Here is a 6,000-nt window from a genome sequence, read left to right on the forward strand (position 1 = left end):
GTAAAAATGTGCTTAACAAGTCACATAATCAGTTAGATGGACTCACTATGTGTGCAATAATAGTGATTTTCAAACGACTACATAATCTCTGTACCCCACACATACAATTATCTATAAGGTCCCTCAGTCCAGCAGTGAATTTGAAACATGGATTCAACCACAAAGACCAGGGAGATTTTCCAATGCCTCGCAAAGTAGGGCACCTTTTGGTAGATGGGTACAATTAAAGCAGACATTGAATATTCCTTTGAGCATGGTGAAGGTATTAATTACGCTTTGGATGGTGTATTAATACACCCAGTCACTACAAAAATACAGGCGTCCTTTTCTAACTCAGCTGCCGGAGAGGAAGGAAAACTATCAGGGATTTCACCATGAGGCCAATGGTGGCTTTAAAACAGTTAGAAAGTTTAATGGCTTTGATAGGAGAAAACTGAGGATGAATCATCAACATTGTAGTTACTCCACAATACTAACCTAATTGACAGAGTATGCACTCACTAACTGTAAGTCGCTCTGGATAAGAGCGTCTGCTAAATGTCTAAAATGTAAATGTAAAAGAAGGAAACCTGTACATGCATTGTGTTTGCAATAAGGCACTAAAGTAAAACTGCAAATAATGTGGCAAAGAAATTAACTTTATGTCCTGAATACAAAGTGTAATGTTTGGGGCAAATCCAACACAACACATCACTGAGTACCACTCTTCATATTTCCAAGCATGGTGGTGGCTGCATCATGTTATGGGTATGCATGTCATTGGCAAGGACTAGAGACTTTTTTAGGATAAAAAGAAACGGAATAGAGCTAAGTACAGTCAGAATCCTAGAGGAAAACCTGGTTCAGTCTGCTTTCCAACAGACACTGGGAGACAAATTCCCTCTTCAGCAGGACAATAACCTAAAACACAAGGCCAAATATTCACTGGAGTTGCTTACCAAGATGACATTGAATGTTCCTGAGTGGCTTAGTTACAGTTTTGACTTAATTCGGCTTGAAAACTTATGGCAAAAAAAAATGTCTGTCTATATAATGTATATTGCATATATTTTACAATCCAGTTGTGCAAAGCTCTTGGAGACTTACCCGGAAAGACACAGCTTTAATCGACTCAGGGGTGTGAATACTTATATAAATGAGATATTTCTGTATTTCATTTCCAATACATTTGCAAAAATTTCAAAAACGTGTTTTCACTTTGTCATTATGGGGTATTGTATGTAGCTGCGTGAGAGAAAATATTATAATTGAATCCATTTTGAATTCAGGCTGTAAGAAAACAACATGTGGAATAAGTTAAGGGGTATGAATACTTTCTGAATGCACTGTATATCTGCAAGAAAATGATAAATATGTGAATGTTTGAAAGGGGGTCATATAAACATTGCCTTATTTATATTTTTACAGACAATATGAAGTGAATTCTGTCTGAAATAGTCATGCTATAATGGGCATAGTTTCTCAGACCAAATTTCCATTCTGGCTGAAACAAAGCAATCTGATCATGCTCCAGTCAAATACAGCTATAGGGAATGCCTATACATTGTCCAATCTCCTTCCACACATTGATTTCATTCTTCGCATCTTTATTCAGAAACAAACAAACTTGAAATTAAGTGCTGTTTCAGTGTCTTGTTGCAGGTTGTGCAATGTTCAAAAGTGTGTGTGATATTAGCATTAACTTGTGTGTGTGGTGTCAAGTGTGGATGGTCCTATTTATGCAAATAGCCGAGATTGGATATTTCAGCACCATGGACAGCAGCGACATTGGGATAGCGAGATCTGTAATTCAGCAACACATGACACTGGATAGCGGCTGTCTCAGGTGAACTTGGCATTGGGAAAATCCCATCTAATAGGAAACGAGGCATAGGAGGCAAAAAGACTGAAGGAGAAGACTCCCACAGGAACTCTATGCTTAACTGTTCTGCCACATTCATTTCAAATGTTACATTTTTCGATTTGTAAATAAAAGGGAACACATCTGCAAATAATGTAAATTGACTTTTCTAACTACACTGTACAGCTTTAGTGTGTCTGTGTGTCATAGGTACAACTGCAAGCAATTCGCTTCTCAAATCCTTCTCAAATGTCTGTTTAATGTGAGAAACTAAATTAAAAACAACCGTTAGACTAATACAATGCGTACTGTCACAAATTATTACTATTCCCAACAAGACAACGAAGTGATGGTCTTTACCCACCATGGAGACTTATAAAGGCTACTTCCCCCCACCAAAAGTTCCCACGCAGAGCGATGTTGTTTACTACATCATTATGCATATGTAGCGTGGTTCGTTCTGCGTTGTGTACTTTTAATTAGGACACTGCCACAACTGGAATTCTGATGGTTGGATAATTTTTATTCGACCTGCACACGAAGAGACAAAAAAATGATGTTAGCCCTTGGTGCAGCCACAGCTCTCGGGCACCTTCTAGTTGAAGGTCAGGCAAAAGAGAACAGGTGCTGCATGCACACATTCAGTGCCTAACAACACACTATACAATACAAGTAAAATGATATACAACATAATTCTGACAAAATAAAAGACATACCTGTACACGAAGAGACAACACACAATAGGTTAGCCCTTGGTGCAGCCACAGCTCTCGGGCACCTGCGTGAGCACATAGAAACTCACTCAAACACTGACCCAAATACTCCCGAGTTACAATAGGTACCCTAATTAGCGAGCTCGGTGAAAGTTGTTAACATAAATCTTTATATTGTCCACATTGTAACAAAACCTGTAGTTGCGTAACAGCACTTTGTGTAACTTTACCACAGTTTTATATTGACAAATTACGGCGCCAAGGACAACATACCTTGCTAGTTGAAGGTCAGGCAAAAGAGAACAATAAGAGGGTACATAAATACAGATACCCGCGAGGACCAAACCAAAATATACAAAACTTTTACAATTAGGTGTATTTACAATATAGATATATAAAAATGTTTGTACACCAAAAAATTACATTAGCTATGCAGCTGTAATTAAATAAAAACCACATTGAATTATTATTATTATTATTATTATTATTAACTTATTAACATCCCCTCTTGACCTGGCCTAGTTGAACTGTCCTTGTGTGCAACTTGGTGCATAATCTAGGGGAACAACATCACACTACTACATTCACCCCTACTGTTTTACACTAGATTATAAACACAAAACAAAACACATTACCTCGAAGGTAACAAAGCAAAGAAAGAAAAAAAACATTTCACACCCACAGGGCGACAGAGTAACCAAGTGTAGTCCCTTAATTCTAGACCCACAAATGGTCGATCAGCTGGAAAGCTATCCCGTGAAGGATTAGGAAAAATAAGAGGTAGCTAATCCCTTATTCAACCCTATACAAAAAATGCCAAATAAATTTTATGCTGATGAACTACACACAAAGTTACATGAATTGTCAAAAATATTAGACAAACCCACAAATCACTCTAAGACCCACTTAGATTACCACATACACACAACAAAGAAAAGGTAGGCAATATCCTACCGTCACTGAGAAACCAAGAATTGTTTCATTTCCTGTGTAGACATAGTTTGGATTAGCCTATTCACTGGATTAATAAATCTACCTAGTCTAGTCCGAACACCCTCACCCAAAAACCTAGCAGGAATGTCACGGACAGCACCAACCGTGCTCAAAGGTCTAACCTCAGGTTGGGGAGTACTACAGATCAGCATATCCGGAGCCAGCACACTTTCAATTTCCGACTCAACACTAGTAGTGTCAGACGACTGATCAGAATCCTGGTAGATTGTCACAGACCAGACTGACAAAGCATCTTCAACCAAGTTAACAACATCAGGCACAGCACCATCCCAGCTGAGTGGAGTTTCACTATCAGAATTCTTGTAGGCTTTGGGGATCTCAGCCCCGAAACCTGAAGGATCTGGAGAAGGTCTGTATGGAGGAGCGGGCCAAAAATCCCTGCTGCAGTGTGTGCAAACCTGGTCAAGACCTACAGGAAACGTATGATCTCTGTAATTGCAAACAAAGGTTTCTGTACCAAATAATAAGTTCTGCTTTTCTGATGTATCAAATACTTATGTCATGCAATAAAATGCTAATTAATTACTTAAAAATCATACAATGTGATTTTCTGGATTTTTGTTTTACATTCCGTCTCTCGCAGTTGAAGTGTACGTATGATAAAAATTACAGACCTCTACATGCTTTGTAAGTAGGAAAACCTGCAAAATCGGCAGTGTATCAAATACTTGGTCTCCCCACTGTATGTACTGGATATCATTTTTATTTTAATTGTGAGTTTATCCAGAGCACTAAGAGTGAGGCATAATATATGAGATAAATCTTTACCCGCTAGGTTTGAGGGAAAGGTAGAAAGACAATTCTCAATGTAGTGCTGATAGTATACTACCATACCAAGGAAAGAACCTATTTTGATAGGAGACGGTGTGACACCATCAGCTTCCATTCTCTCACTCTCAGTCACATTCAAAATGGTTTGAACTTTAGCAGGGTCAGTGGCTACACCCTCCTGAGAAATGATGTGGCCCAAAAACTTTACAGACCTCCTCAGAAACTTGCACTTAGACGGAGACAGTTTAAGGTTGTGCTCCTGCAACCGCTGAAAAACCATCTCAAGTCTCTGCAGACTCTCTTCCTCCGTCTTAGCAAAAACCATCAGATCATCCAAGTAACAAAGGAGACTTAGAACGTTTTGGTCACCAAAGATGGTCAGCATCATTCTCATAAAAGTAGCCGGGCTGTTGCAGAGGCCCTGAGGTAACCGATTGTACTCGTGCAGACCTAAAGGGGAGGAAAAGGCAGTGTATTTCTTGTCCTCTTCATGCAGGGGCACGTTGTAATACCCTGACGTCAAATCCATTGTGCTGAAGAAGGCATTACCTCCCAGAATGCATACAGGAGAACTCTCGGCCACGGTTGGTGCGCAAAGGCGTCCCTTCCCAGTGGCGGTTCGTCCTGTTCCCTCAGAGAGAACCACAGAGGACATTGCGCGTTCACGCGTGACGCGAATAGGTCCACCTCGGCTCTTCCGAATTGTTCCCAAATCTGGAGAACAATGTCTGGATGCAGACACCACTCGTCGTCTCGAGGACCCCCTCTTGACATGAGGTCTGCTCCTATGTTCAAGTAGCCCGGAATGTGTGCTGCTCTCAATGAGCGAAGGTGCTCTTGAGCCCACAGCCACAATTCCTCTGCCGCCCGATGGAGAGCAGGAGACCTGACTCCACCCTGGCGATTTATGTGGGCTACTGTGGTCCGGTTGTCTGACCAGACCAGCACATCGCGACCCCGAAGGGTAGACGCGAAGTGGGTCAGAACCAGTCGAACTGTTTCCAACTCCAGGAGGTTGATGTGACGACCTGATTGAGGCCACACACCTCCTATCGCTTGTGTCTGACATGTCACTCCCCATCCCGTCAGGGACGCATCCGTGAATACTGGGATGTGAGAGGACACCTTTCCTATCGGGACTCCGTGCGTGAGAACGCGCAAGTTTCTCCAATAGTTTAGGTCTGCACTGAGCGAGAGGGGAACCACCACCAACCAATGACGTTGACGCAGTGGGTCTAGTCTTGGTTGGGCGAACCATCGCTGCGTCCTGTGCATGTGCAGGAGTCCCAGCGGAACCACAGAGTGGGCTGACGACATGAGACCCAAAAGTGCACGACAGCGCCGTCACCGTGTGATTCGGACGACACTTCCTTAGGGCTAGCAACAAGGCTACCCTTCGGGGGGCCGAAATTCGAGCCCTCATCCTCACAGTGTCTAGCTGTATCCCCAGGTAGACAATCTGATGAGTGGGCTAGGGCGCGCTCTTTTTCCAATTCACAGCGAACCCCAGACTTGTGAGATGCATCACTGTCTGTGTTGTGTGAGTGATCGCCAGCTCTGCTGACGGGGACGAGAACCAGTAGGTCGTCCAGGTAGGCTAGTAGCCATATTCCCTGACGACGCAACGGTTCCAATGCCGCCTCCACACACTTGGAAAATGTG

This window comes from Coregonus clupeaformis, unplaced genomic scaffold, assembly GCF_020615455.1.
Source record: "Coregonus clupeaformis isolate EN_2021a unplaced genomic scaffold, ASM2061545v1 scaf1328, whole genome shotgun sequence".
Classification (NCBI taxonomy): domain Eukaryota; kingdom Metazoa; phylum Chordata; class Actinopteri; order Salmoniformes; family Salmonidae; genus Coregonus; species Coregonus clupeaformis.